Here is a 15,808-nt window from a genome sequence, read left to right on the forward strand (position 1 = left end):
GTGCATTTCTTTTGTCGCCACCTGCAAAACATAAAATGATGCATTTAGATAATTTTGAAGAAATTCAGACCCTTTCCTTAACAGAAGGATTAATTCTATAGCCCTTTTTAAAAAAAATTTTATTTATTTTTTTAAATTTCTTTTCAGTGTTCCAGAATTCATTGTTTATGCACCACACCCAGTGCTGATGCAATACATGCCCTCCATAATACCCAGCACAAGGCTCACCCAACCTCCCACCCCTGGCCCCTCCAAAAACCTCAGATTGTTTTTCAGAGTCGAGCCTCTCATGGTTCATCTTCCCCTCCAATTTCCCCCAACTCCTTTCTCCTCTCCATCTCCCCACATCCTCCGTGTTATTTCCACAAATAAGCGAAACCATATAATAATTGACTCTCTCTGCTTGACTTATTTCACTCAGCATAATCTCTTCCAGTCCCATCCATGTTGCTACAAAAGTTGGGTATTCATCCTTTCTGATGGAGTCATAATACTCCATAGTGTATATGGACCACATCTTCCTTATCCATTCGTCCGTTGAAGGGCATCTTGGTTCTTTCCACAGTTTGGCAACTGTGGCCATTGCTGCTATGAACATTGGGGTACAGAAAGACTTTCTTTTCATGACATCTGTATCTTTGGGATCTACAGCCCTTTAAATGGAAAAGTTCCATTGTTGTCATTAAGAGGTTGATTATATTTTTCTAGCAAGAGAAGCATTTCTGATACCTTGAGGCATTTCCTTAGTATTTTAAAGAATAATAAAAAGACTAGGAAGTGCAAATCAAAACTACTATGTCGTATCACACCTGTTGAATGACTAAAATCAACAACACAAGAAACAGCTGATGTTGGGAGGATGTGGAGAAAAAGAAACTGTTGCACTGTTTGTGGGAAGGCAACTGGTGCAGTCACTGTGGAAAAGTGTGGAGCTTCCTCCAAAAGTTAAAAGTAGAACTACCCTATGATCTAGCAATCTCACTACTGGGTATTTATCCCCAATATACAAAACCACTAATTCAAAGGGATACGTGCACCCCCCGTGTTTATAGCAGCATTATCTACAATAGCCAAATTATGGAAACAGCCATAGTGTCCATCAACGATGAACGGATAAAGAAGATGTGTAATACACACACACACACACAATGGAATATCATACAGCCATAAAAGGAATGAAATCTTGCCATTTGCAATGACATGGATGGAGCTAGAGAAGATAATGCTAAGTGAAAAAGTCTGTCAGAGAAAGACAAATACCATATAATCTCACTCTTATGTAGAATTTAAGAAAAAAAAAAAATGAGAGAGGGCAAATCAAGAAACAGGTTCTTAACTCTAGAGAACAAACTGATGGTTACCAGAAGGAAGAGAGGTGGGGGATGGGTGAAATAGGTGCTTGGGATTAAGGAGGGACTTGTGATGAGCACAGGGTGTTGTATGGAAGTGTTGAATCACTATATTATACTCCTGAAACAGATATTACACTGTATGTTAACTACCTGGAATTAAATAAAGACTTTAAAAAATAGTATTAATAAAGTTTAAGTAGAATTAAATTTTTAGGTTTGGGATCCATATTACCCAATATGCCATATAGTTATTTTTTTATAAAAGTTTCACCAATTATTAATAAACTTATTAAAATTCCATTTTAACTCTTTCTTAGGTATATAGTTTTCCTTTTATCATCTATCATTTTATTAATGGCTCTGGCAATGATATATTAAAAATCTGAAGTCTAAAATGTGATTATAACTGGGGGAACTGATGAGGAGAAAAAAACAGTAGCAATTTATAAAAGCTGTATTGAATGTTATCTCAAACTGCAAAGATCAGAGTCAAATGAATGTTTGAGGCATGGAAAGAGTGAAAATTGGATGATGTTCTGGGATGAGGATCAAGTTTGGAGCAAAAGGGCAATTCACCCACACCAGCTGTAAAGGCCAAGATGAAAAATGCATCCTCTTGTAAACAAGCACATGAATTAACTTATTCAACTGGGGACGAGTGATTTAACCAAATTAGACAACATCAAGTAACCTCAGCCAAGAGAAGACTAGATGTGAACTGTAACAGAGCCAACAAACATCAGAGTTGGAAAACGAGGGAGCAAAGTGTTAAGACTGCTGGCATCTATATCCATGTGTAGACACAGTTAGAAGTGAGGCAATATTCTGTAGTAAGAACACCATAAATGTACTGTGTGTTACACTTCTCAGCTCTGATAAAAGCCTCTTTGATTTCAAATGTTTTTCTTTAGAAGAAAATATTTGCTGAAGGAGACAAAATTTCTCAAATATATAGAATATATATATATATATATATATAGTATATACATACATAAAATATATAAACACATACTTCTATGCATACACACACACACACATATAAATAATATAATGTACATAGTGTGTGGGTTATCCCTACAGATTGATGCAAGGACCCATCCATAACTAAAGGTAGTAGCAGTACGAGCAGTTGAGGTCAAAGTTTTAAGATTTACCTCATTTTAAAATATGGTCCATCCTTAATCCAGTATGATACCATATTTTTCATTTAGGTTCTCACTACATTAGGAGAATTCCATTAAAGTGCATGCCTCAAGTACAGTGCCTGAGATACACAGGCACACTTCGTTTTATCGCTCTTTGCTTTGTTGAGCTTCACTGCCTTTTTTTCCCCCCTCAAATTAAACGTCTGTGGCTACCCTGCCCTGAATGACTCTATTGGCATCATTATTTCCAGCCACATATTTTCTCACTTACTGTCTCTGCATCACACTTTTGGTAATTCTCATAATATCTCAAACTTCTTCCTTGTTGTATTTGCTGTGGTGATCTGTGATCAGCAATGACTAGTCACTGAAACCTCAGATAATGGCTAACAGTTTTTAGTAATAAAGTATTTTTTTGATTAAGGCATGCCATTGTTTTTTAAACATAATGCTATTGCACACTTGGTAGACTGTAGTATAGTGGAAAACATAACTTTCACATGCACTGGGGAACATAGTTCTTTTCCTTGCTTTATTGCAGAGGTCTGAAACCAACCTTGCAATATTATGAGGTATGTCTGCATGCAGTAGGTACTCCAAAAATAAGTGAAATTAGTGAGAAAATTAATATATTAATTTTTTTGTGTATGTGAAATGAAAAGGCTGCATTTTCTTTAAAGACTGAATTTTTGAAGAATACTTTTAGACTAGACATAGGAAAATTGAGCAGATAGAGCAGAGATTGTCAGATTATCAACCTTGTACTCCTTTATTATAATACCTTGCATTAATATGGGACCTTTATTATAATTAATGAACCAGTATCTATACACTTGTTATTAACTAAAGTCCATAGCTGACAGTAAGGTTTGCTATTGGTGCTGTACAGTTCTATGGAATTGACAGATGCATAATGTTACTTATCGATCATTACAGCATACAGAATAGTTTCCCTGCCCCCCAAATCTCCTGTGTTTCACTTACTAACCCCTGCACATACCCTCTAAGCATGCGACCCACCACTGATCTTTTTACTGTTTTTGTAGTTTTGCTACAAAGCTACTCTATTTTTGTAGAATGTCATATGGTTGGAGTCATACCATATGTCAATTTTAAAGATTGGCTTTTTTAATTTAGCATGTTCAATTTTAATCTAAGTTTTTTTTTATGACTTGATAATTCATTTTTTTAAAAATACATATTTGAATAATATTCCTTGCATGGGTATACCACAGTTTACCCACTCACCTTCGAAGGATATTTTGAATGCTTTCAGTTTTGGGAAAGTATGAATATATAAATATATGAATATGAATATGCAATAAACATAGTGTTCCCAACTCCTTCCTCCCATCCCTTCCAGCATGCTGTCATTCATTTTCCTTTTCCTTTTTTTTTTTTAAGATTTTTATTTATTTATTTGACAGACAGAGATCACAAGTAGGCAGAGAGGCAGGCAGAGAGAGAGGAAGGGAAGCAGGCTCCCTGCCAAGCAGAGAGCCCAATCTGGGGCTCGATCCCAGGATCCTGAGATCATGACCTGAGCTGAAGGCAGAGGCTTAACCCACTGAACCACCCAGGTGCCTCTCATTTTACTTTTCTATACACTACGTTACCCATTGTCCATGCACATTGTCTGCTTTTTCCAATAGAGTCCTTAACATACTAACTATATTTATTGTAGATTCTCCATCTAATCATTTCAAAATCTGTGTCATATCTGGTTCATGTTCTGATACTTGCTTTGTCTCTTCAGACTATATTTTTCTTGATTTTTAGCATACCTTGTAATTTTTCATTGAAAGCTGGGCATGATGTAAGGGGTAATAGGCACTGAGGTTTAGGCTTGTAATGTGAGGTTTTCTGTTAATCTGGTCAAGAGTTGGGTTGTACTCAATGTTGGCCATAGCAATAGGTGCTGGAAGCTATAATTTTCTCTAGTTTCCTTGTTGAATGTTTCCCCCAGCCCCTATAGCCCTTGGGTTTTCCCTAAGAACTCGCTCTTATGTAGAATCAGTCTCTTGAATCTTTCTCAGTTTTAACCTGTTTTTATGTTGAAGCTCTGTTGATGTGCTGATAAGTTATTGGGGAGGGTAAACATTGTGTGTTTATTTTTGTAGTTAAATCTCAGATTTTTAGTAGACCTTAATCCCTGGGAAATATGCCTTTAGTGCTTTTTGTCTCTCTCTATGTGGGACAAAAAGGCTAGCAGGAGCTGGAGTTGGCTGATTGCCCTTCTGTCAGGTCAGAGAGGCCTCTGGAAAAGTAGCTTCCCATGGAGAACAGGGCTTTGTTAATATTCCTTTGGGCATATTTCAAAATACTTACTAAAAACAATAGAAGAGTGGTCAGTTTAAGGACATACACAGGAAAGGGAAAAATAAGAGCATTGACTAGAGTGAAAAGAGCTGGTGATAGAAAAAAACAAAATGAGGTTCAGTATGATATAATTGTTATTTTAGAAAAATGAGTACAATGAATTAAATAGAAATCAAAATGCAAGGGTAGGCTAGAAGATTTTGGTGCTGAAATTAAGAATAGTAACTAATCTGCTCGTGAAAATGCATTCTTCTCTTGGAAGACTGATACAGAACCATAAATGCCAAGCCATAATTGGTGATGTTACCGAGACTCAAGGTGAGGAAAACATCTTATAAGCCTCCAGAGGAGAAAAGAAAATGACCTAAACAGTGGAAAATAATTAGGCTGGCTTCAGACTTTTCCACTGGAACCTTAGAGCCAGAAGACAATGAAGCAATGTCTCAATGTCCTAAGAAAAATGTGACCTAAGAATATCCTACCAAACAATTTGTCCTCAGAGTAAAAAGTTCACAGACATTTTCAAACATGCAAGGCCTCAGGGAATTTGGCACATATGAAATGTTTTGGGGGAAAAAAAATCTGGAAACAGATTAGCTAAAAGAAATGTTATCTGTAGATACACAGAGATAATAGCATTTTGGGTGGTGAGCATTTGGATAGTTATTTTCCCTTTTTCTCAAAACGTCCTTGAATTTTTATAATGATGAAAATGTATAGTTTATGCCAAAATGATGTTTTTTAAAAAAGATTCAACATAAAAAAGACAAATAAAATGTAATAATTCAGTTCAAATTATAATTAAAAAGCATTAACAGTGTCTATGAATGTTTTTATAATTATTATTGATTAAGCATGAGTAATGTGAAAACGATACAGAAAACATAGTATTCCATAAACTATACATGAAGCAGAGATTTAATGTTTGTCAATAACTTGTTGATACCTTATGTTGATTCTTTGGGAAGACAGATAAAAATAGTAAATTTGGGGAAACCCCTTATCTCATACAAAAATGATTTCAGGAGGTCCCACACTAACGTTCAAAGACTTTCACCACTCATGATTCATTTGCTCTTCTTTCACTGGTTCCTGCAGGAAACCACTACTTTCTCAGTTCACTGCAGGCTCAGGGGTAAAGCATTTGGCCAAAGATCTAAGTTGGTTCATTAATTTATTCCACAAATATTTATTGACCACTTTCTATGTGTTTATGGACTAGAAATGCAGTCACAAACAAAACAGATATATCATGTTGTTGTGACCATCACATTCTGGCAAAGAAAATAAAGAAGATAACACTCTTTATGGGAATGTCAAATAGTTATAAGGGTTATAAGGAAGCTGTTTCTCTTTTACATGGAGTGGCCAGCAGGGACTGAAGAAGTGACATTTGAGCAGAGGCTCAAATGAGGTGAGGACTCAGCGGAACAGACGCTAAATTCTCTCAATTCCGTTTTTTAAAGTGATTGATTAATTGGGGCTCTTGGGTGGCTCAGATGGTTGGGTGTCTCCCTTTGGCTCAGGACATGATCTCTAGATCCTGGGATCTAGCCCTGCATCGGGCTCCTAGCTTGGCGGGGAGTCTGCTTCTCCCTCTCCCTCTCTCTCTCCCTCTGCTTCTGCTTTGTCTCTCTCTTTCTCAAATGAATAAATAATATCTTCTTTAAAAATTGATTAATTAATAATTATTATTAATTTTGGGCATGCAATTTAGGCTACTAAAACAGAGACCTCCCCTCTTTTCCCCTGGATTTTAACCCAGAGGATGTAAGATATGGAACAGACATAATCAATGCCTTTGTTTGGACCTACTTGAGAATGATGTCAACAAATAGAAGAAGAGAGAAATTTGTACTTTTCAGGTAGTTGGATCAGCGAATTCCATGTTTCCTAAATGAGTGTGATTTGGGGTTTTCTATACTTATTTTTGGAGGGAATCCTAACTGGTATGGAAACTCTCAGATTCTCATCAAAAGTCTGTACCTTATATTTTTGTATGTGACACAAGAAAGTCTTAGAAGAAAGCAAATGCAAAACTTGCTCCATGAAGCCCATGGGCAGTGGCTTAGAAAGTGTTAAGAGACAGCTTGATGGTTAGCCAAACAGAAAGATGCAATTCAAAAAAAAAAAAAGAAAGAAAGAAAGAGGAAAGCTAAAAACCATTTATCATAAATGCAAGTAATCCTATATATTTTAGAATAGGCCAAGCAAATTATAGTAGTTTATTTTTTAAAAGATTTTATTTATTTGTTTGTTTGTTTGTTTATTTATTTGAGAGAGAGATTGAGCACAAACATGAGTGGAATTAGGGGCAGAGCGAGATGCAGAGTCCCTGCTGAGCAGGGAGCCTTATGTAGGACTCTATTCCAGGGCCCTGGGATCATGATCTGAGCCGAAGGCAGACCCTTAACAGACCCTTAACATGACCTGAGCCACTCAGGCACCCCCACAGTAGTTTATTAAGTAATTATTTGTTGCTTTGAATTGCTATGCATTTGATTCATGCAGGCAATCATTAATTGATTGATTCATTCAAAGAATACTCAGCATGAATTGTGGGGCCAAGAACTATTTTAGACACTAAGGATATCATTGTGAATATGACTGGTAAATTTTATGCATCAGGGTGCTTTCCCCTGGGGGGAGATGTATCTATCTATCTATCTATCTATCTATCTATTAACCTGGGAGAAGATCTATCTATCTATCTATATTTTATATTTTATATATATATATATATTATATATATAACAGAAAAATATAATAACAAGTTGTGGCAAGTGCTATGAAAAAAACCCACAATTGTAGCATAAGACATTAGAGGTAGCATCTCATTAGAGTGTGATGGAAAGGAAGGTGGTCCACTCTGATGGGGAGGGGCTGAAGCAGGAAAGCTCCTTTCAGGTGTTATTTATGCACATGAAAAGTTTAAAAAACTATCTAGCCATTCTAACATAAGGGGTGACATTAAGTGCAACCCTTTGAGGAAGCCATCATCAGGCCTGATTTAAGAACAGAAAGGCCATTCATAGGGCTGTAGAAAGTGACAGAGGGAGTGGTACTTGATCCAAGCTTGGAGAAGTAGGTAGGCTGTAGTTGATAGGGAGCTCTGGGGGACATGGCATAAGAGTTTTAATTTTATTCAAAGAGAAATAGGAAGCTACTGAATGTTTCAATTAAAAATATATATATATATATATACTGAATGTTTCAATGAAAAAAATATATATATAACAGAAAAATATTATATATAATATATATTATATATTCATTATATATAATATAAATATAATATATATTATATTTATATTATATATAATGAAAAAAAACATGGAGTTTCACATATTTCTATTTTAGATGGCCTCTGACAGGGGTTTGGAGAGCGAAGGATAGAAGAACAAAAAAGGAAGCAGGGAAGCTTGGTAACAGGCTTTTGTGATGATCCAGATGAGAGAGGATGGTGGAACGAAATACACGGGAAGTAGAACCATCTTCTTCTGATAGCTTAGATAGGGGAAAGTAGGGAAATAGAAGAAATCTACAATAACTTCAAGGCTCTGGACTGGAGCCAACTGAGAAGGACTTGATATCATTTAATTAAACACAAAGAGCAAAAGAATGAAGTCAAGGGTGGGTCCAGAGCCGTTATCTCAGGCACACCGCGACCCATCCAAATGCAGATGTCAAGTTCAAAGTAGTCAATGGCATACAAGGATCGGCAGCTCAGAGAGACCAGTGAGGACCGGGGATGGGATGCTGGAGGATTCAAGCAGAAGGTGGTGGTTCCGTGTTGTGGTGAAGAACTTGGACTTCGCTGCCGGATGGCTTCAGCTTTGATTTTGGTTTCGCCTCTCACTGGTTGAAGTCATATAACCTCCCCGGACCTCAGCAAGTGAGCATGATCAACAATGCCAGGTGCAGAATGAACCTTGAACATGTCAGTTAGTATTGACGTTATTCTTGTTCTGTTGTAATTATAGCATGAATATAGTGGAGGGTCCTCAAGGGAAAAGGATAAATTGAGAAAAGATGAATCATTGAACTAAAACCAGAGGCTCTCCAAAATCTAAAGGCCGGGTAGAGAAAGAGGTGGCTGACGAAGAAAGAGACCAGGCATAGCCAGTGGGGTGAGAGGAAAACCACAGTAAAACCAAAGTTGGCAACTAGGACAGCAGTTAAAACAAAGCCAGAAAATTACCCATATAGAGCCCAAACTGCAGGGGAATGGAGAGTGAATGAGAACAGAGCAAGGGGAAACAGCCAATAAACACCATTTGTTTGAGAATTTTTTTTTTTCTGTAAAAGGGGTCATAAAAATAGGACAGTGGTAAGATGAAAATGTATTTTATAAAACTGAAGCATAATTTCAGATATAGAATGAATTAAGTCTGCAGATAAAATTTAAGACTGAGGTGTTTTAAAATAATTTGACTCTGCAAGTCTTTAGACTTAACACATGTTCTCAAAGACATAGCTGTAGCCACCATTTTTTTTTTGCATTTATATATTTTTTATTATGTTCAGTTAGCCGACATAGAGTACATCACCAGTTTTTGATGTAGTACTCAATGATACATTAGTTGCATATAACCCATTTCTTGGTTACCTCATTCCCCCACCCCTTTCCGTTCTGTAGCTGCCATTTTTTTTTTTAACCTTCATTCAGTTCACTAGTGTTAGAGGGAATTCCTGACTGAGTTTTGGCCAGAGCATATGTGATATGTGTCCGTATGTAAAAATGACCTACTGAAAGGGAGATGCTGGGAGGCAGGAAATATTTAGAGAAACACAGATCTCTGTCACAGAAGGAGAAAACACAGAGGATGTGTATAAGTGCAGTGAACTGGAGGGCAAATGTTTAAAAAGAGTATTTTTCTGATGACTTCTACCATCATTCTAATGACTTCCAGTGAATAGAAAAGGACCATGGGAGGTTTGAGAGGAGAAAAAAATGTTATAAAATAGACCTATGAGAATAGTAGATCTGTTGGCCAGGGTTGAAGATCGGTTTAAAGAATTTAAAGTGACACCAATCATTGTTGTGTGTGATTTTAACTGGTAAAATACAGCGGCTCAGAGGCAAGAGAGAAGAAAGTTGGGAGTAGTAGTCAATTAAAGTTGAGGTTTTTCCAGGTAAGCCCAATGGAAGAGAAAGAAAAAAAAAAGAGAAGAAAGCAGAGAGTGCTTAAAAAGGTATAAATATGATAATGGTGCTTTCTATCTAAAGATAAAGAGAGATGTAAAAATAAGAGATGTGATGAATTGTGGAAAAGTGGTGGCGGCTATGGCAAGAGGGTCTCATGAGGCAAAAAGAAAATGATAATAGTGCCCCATTAGGTGATGATGGAGCTAGAAGGCATGAGAGTGATGGTGAGTGGCTGGGTAGGAACGCGGTAGCTTGACTGTACCTGTGAAGCTAAAGGAGCCACCACAATAGATGGGTCATGTACACGGAGGCTGGCATCCCTGGAAACAAGGACAGGGTCTGAATAGAGGGTATGAGTGAGCCACGAGCTAAAGTTAGCAACAAGAGGATTGGCTGGGAGATCAAAGATTTGATGACCGGGAGAGATGACAGGTAGTTCAGCCGAATGCCATGCGTTTCGGAATGGGCAAAAATTCTGAAGGAGTAAAGAGGACGAATCATTTGGAAGAGAAAGTGTAAAACAAGAAAAATTGCTCCGTCTTTGAGTTATGTGAGTGAAGAAGGAAAAAAAAAAAAAAAATCAAACCACCACAGCAGCAGAAAACTTTGTCAGGAGACAGCCATATTCTTTTAAGATCGAAGGAGCAAAGGGACGTTTTCCAAAAAGAGACTGAGGGCAACGGAGAATTTGCAGATTGCAGATCAGCCTTGAAAGATTCTGGAGGGGGTGATAGGATCAGATTAGGGTAAACAGGTAGAAGAGTGTATATGGGTTTATGGTCCAAAACTCCAGGACTCCTCCTGATGAATACAAAGTCCGTAAGGCAACATGGGGATTCTTTATAGGAAGGCAACTAATCATTTCAGGGGACAGTTTTATTCTTTATAATTGGTGGGGTGGGATATCTACACCCTCCTGTCGCTCTTACCAATGTGGCCTTTTGGGGCAGAGGACAAGGACGGACTGCCGTATGTGATCATCAGAGGGCTGCTCTCTGTTCTCTACAGAACAAACATCATCACCGAGAGAAGGCCATCTTGTTGAAAATTCATTCCATTTAAGCAAGCAGGATGATGTTTAATTAATTTTGCTAAGCATTGTAGCCATAAGGATTTGTAAACCATTTGGGGGCTTAAAGAGATAAAGCCAGAAAGCCTCAGCTACTACTAGATAATGCAACTAGTCTTAATAACTGATCCCCTGAGGGTTTCGGATAACCAAGCTCAGGCTCTATTAAGAAAATTATCAAGAAACTAAAAGATATTTACCAAGGATAAGAGAGGCTGGACCCGGTAATTAATCCTTTTCCCTACTATATAGAGATTAGGGCCTCATGAGATTGTTACAAATTTGAGCTCCCACAGTTCAACCTGGATTTTGAAAATATTGGAGAAAGTCCAGATAAGACCAAGAGATATGACTTAAAAATTCTCCATATTTTATAAGGAACAGTGAAAGGTTCATCTATTTGGAAAAAGAAAAGACTCAGGAATGATCATTTCTGCTTTCAATTCTGTATTAGGACAAAGAATTTAGTTATTAAATTGTCATGAAACAACTGCATTAGTAGACAACGTTCTGAAGCCTAAGAACAATGTCATGTAAACCAACAGGTCACTAAAGGAGAGTGTGAAAACGTTATTTCTGCAAATAGAATCTTACAGGTTCAGCCAGAGCCTTCGAGAATAGAAGGGACTACATAGATGCCACCTTTGTCATCTGACAATGTGTGCAGAGTATTAGATTAAATCATGGAGGAAGAAGAAGAAATATTAGGTATTTTCATGGATATCCTATCCATCTCTATTTATCCTAAAGCATTTAAAAGACCCTAACACCTAGTGACAGGCAAACAGCCTCAGAATCTAAAAAACTGAGATGCCACTGCATTTCTACCGTCACCAGCATCCCTAAGATGACCTCACTAACATCTGGGAACTTGACCCAATTTGGTTTTCTCTTTGTGTCACATGGGACACTGGATAACTTAATGTTTTTGTGTTGCCCATCTGTGAATGGGGAACTTCTCTGATGGAGAATGTGTTGAGAGACATATATAAACTCCTCTAACACACTGTGGGGGCCGTTGCTGTGACAGCGCCAGTGTGGGAACTCGGATTCAGTCCTCTTTCCAGAAGTGCTTCTGAAAGTAGCATCCATATCACGTGGCACAGCAAGGAGGCAGGGAGGGCGTCCCTACCCCCCAGGGTGGCTTCTCTGCTGTTGGAGAGGGCTTGATAGAGTCTGTACTTCCCCCAGAATCACTACTTCCATTACAAATAAAACTGGTCCCAAGAAAAATAATGCACGTCGAGCTCAGATCACGTAGAAGTGCAGAAGCAAGTGTGGGTGCCGAGGCTAAGGGCTGAGGGAGCCCTGAGTCCATAAGCAAAGGAGTTTGGGGTGGGGAGGGAGGACAGCAGGGAAGGCAGAAGGAGGCGTCAGCGTCCTCAAGACAGGCTTCCTCCTCGATCAGTGTGCCCGAATGCACTTCAAAATCTAATATGGCTATTCACTTCTGGTCAAGGAAAAAGGAATCCTGATGCACAGGTTAGAACCAGACTCCTGGGTTTATGGAAAGCACACCAGAAGCCAGAATACATGACACAAGTTTCATCTTCCTCTAGAACTTTTGCAGTGTGAATGGAGGCAAAGAATACGAGTTTAATACAAACATATTTTCTCTCCAAACCTGTAACAAAGCTGAGTTTCACAAACGATATCAGATACTAGGAGCCTACAACAAATCTTGTATGCTGGGGGAAAGTGTTTTTATGTAATTTGATTTGTTTGGCTCTGATAGATAAAAGAGAGAAAAAAAAAGAGCCTTTTTTTTCCCCCAAAATGCTCAAATCATATTTATGCATTGTTTCAGGATTTTTTTTTAGTGGGCATGCAGAGGCTTTATTGTTTCATTGCTCTCAGAGCATTCCAAACAATCAAAATAATTTGGATTTTTTTAAACTTACCCAACATTAAACAGGTAAGACTTTTGCAACATTTACTGAATTTCAGTTAACATTAGTGAAAAGGGAAGAAAGCCATTTAAGACATGTAAGGAAAATTATTTCTTATTAGAACAATTCTAAAATATTCACCTATAGTATTACCGTATACATTAACTTTTTTTTTAACTGGTGAACTTGTTAGAGATGAAATATAGTAAAAGCTACTTTTTCCATTTAAAATGTTTAGGGGGACACATTGACAATGATAACTCCCTTAACATAATTTCAAGAACTCTGTATGCTTTGTCATTTGGATTCTACTGATTATTTCGAGGGACTCTAAAGTAATTTGGGGTTTCTAAAGACTGAGAAGCATTTCTCAAGGTTAGCTTTCCCAAACAGAAAATTGAGTGTTATAAATTCCACCTCCCACAGACCAGAATTCACAACCATTGGTCAAGGGCAAATACTACCAGCTCTGCATCTCCAGTCACTCCGTGCCATTTCACCAAGTAGGAGCCAAAGGTAAGTTTTTACACTTGCTTTCTTCTTGGGTCAGAGACTTTTTTTCTACTATAATAACCTTTTAAAAAATAATTCAGTTTGCTTTAATATCTCATGGTGAACATTGATGCAATGGATTGGGTTTAAGTTTACTCTTTTATATTTATGTGATTCTTGGAAAATCCAAAATTTTGAATTAGCTCAGGAATTAATACCTGACAGTAAAATAGTTGATCTTAATAGGAGAGATGCCAATAAAATTACAGTAGTTTCCAATATATTCCTTAAAGCAAGTGCCCTGACTTAGATCATGTTTCTTGCCAGGATAACCAGGCACTATTGATCAGTATTGATTGACATATTAGGCAAAAGAAGAAAAAGGGGAGATTTCAGGTGTTTAAATATATACTGATGAGCATATGGGAATTGGGCATTTGGAGTGTCTTTTTAAGGTCTATATTTTAAGGTTTTATATAAGCATAATTTGCAAAATCTCATGACCTGTTGTGAAGTGCACAACAAATTCAACAGTCTCAACAAAGACTCTACGTTAAATACTAGTATAGTTACTTGACGGAAGAAACATCCTTTTAAAACTGAACATAAAGAGGTGTTCTTCGTAGTTCCAGGCTTTGCACAGACTTTCTTACTGCTGATAGCTCTAGGTGTTCTGCACCATGCAAGTAAACTCGAAGAACGTAGACACTTCTAATCAAATACAGAGTATGAAGTGAGAAAAATAACCAGCCAGTGCCTAATTGCTCTGAACAATTACAGTGGCCAGAAATGGAGAAGGAAAATATTCTTTCAAGGTTAGTACTGGTCCCTCTGAATGCCTCCCACTTGAAAAGGGAAGAATCGTTCCTGAAAGATTTGTAAATCACACCATTTGATTAAACAGGACTTTGTTGGTGACTGCGTCCAGCAGTTCCAAATCCCCAATCCTGCAAAGATCCTTGCAAAGGCAGGTAAAATAGAGGCTTCGTTTATCCAGTGTGAATAAAAAAAAAAAAAAATGGTTCGAAGAAAGCATAGGAGGGAATAAAAAGGAGCTCCTTGTCCTGCTTCTCATTCTCCGAGGGATTTCATATCCCTCTGCCTAAACCTGCTTCATAAAGACTTTCTTTCAAGTAACTGAAGGTCGGTTTGTCTGTCAGTGCTTTCAAGTTTAAAAGTAATATTTATCATGAATTCCCTTTTACGTGTGTGCATAGGTACAAACAGCAGAGGTTCTGTTCTTGAAGTAGACTTAAGAAGTGTATCCAAAATACAAAACCTTTAAAATTAGATATATTTGATAAAAAGTTTTACAAAGACTTTGCTTCCTCAATAAATGACCCCCAAGTAACATTTTTGATAGACCCAACTTAGATGTTTAAAATTAAATAGGAGAGTTTTTTTTTTCTAAAATAAAATGTATTCAAAGGAGTATATACAGAACAAAAATAATTAAAATTATAAATGTTAAACATCTATTATACGTACATATACACATGTATAACATATCCTACATGTTATAAATATTATTAAAATAATAATATTTTGATTGAATCCTCCCCAAAAGCAGGATGTGATCATGGAAAATATGAATCATGCTTAACAAAGAATTACAAAACAAGAAACTTTTTAATCTTATGTGTGTGGAAATCTTCCTCTAAGGAAATCTTGCCAAATGATATCTTTTAGACATGGATTCTTATTGATTCTGAGTTTAAAGCTTAGATGGCTACTAAGAATTGAAAGAAAACACTAAGGACTAAAGGAAAAATAGTTTTCTTTTCTGCTCCATTTAGTTAAGAATAACTTTTGAAAAGTATTGCATGAAATGTTAATGTGTACATATATTAAGTTTTATATATATATATATATATATATATATATATATATATATATATGTTACCCAGAGCAAACAAGGAGGTAAAAGGGGGGGGGAACTCTTTCATTATTTTGTCTGGAAAAATCCATAAGCTTGAATGTGCAAGAAACAGTTACGAGTCCTAGTTAGGTCACTAGCCAACCCTGTTTTGGTTTCCTCTTCTGTAAAATGGAGTAACAGTTATAATCCTCCTCCTCTTCCTTCTCCTCCTCCTCCTCCTTCCTACTCCCAGAGTTGATTAAAGAAACTTAATGCTTAGTAAAAGGTAAAACTCTGATGCAGAAGCTTTTCTGAATAACTACATGGCAATATTTCCACATCCCATTTTCTCTGTGTTTCTCTATGAAGTAAACTCAATTTCACTGTAATTACACTATCTACTGTAATAACGTGGATGGGTTTGTAATTAATTTGAACATCAGTATCAATAGTCTTCAGAATCCATACAATTTCCTGTGTTATGTTTACAAATGATCCGTGTCAGGAGAGCTACCGGCTTGAGTCCCACGGCATT

General features: G+C 37.0%; 1 protein-coding gene across 1 annotated transcript in view; it reads left to right on the forward strand.

Moving 5' to 3' along the window:
* Window positions 1-13,385: 13,385 nt before the first annotated feature.
* The window catches only part of EPYC (epiphycan), a 36,860-nt gene continuing 34,437 nt past the window's right edge, over window positions 13,386-15,808 (forward strand). The window contains exon 1 of the mRNA XM_059404662.1: window positions 13,386-13,439. The gene's annotated coding sequence lies outside the window, so the exon portion shown is untranslated. The remainder of the gene's footprint in view (window positions 13,440-15,808) is intronic.

This window comes from Mustela nigripes, chromosome 6 (assembly GCF_022355385.1).
Source record: "Mustela nigripes isolate SB6536 chromosome 6, MUSNIG.SB6536, whole genome shotgun sequence".
Taxonomy (NCBI): Eukaryota; Metazoa; Chordata; class Mammalia; order Carnivora; family Mustelidae; genus Mustela; species Mustela nigripes.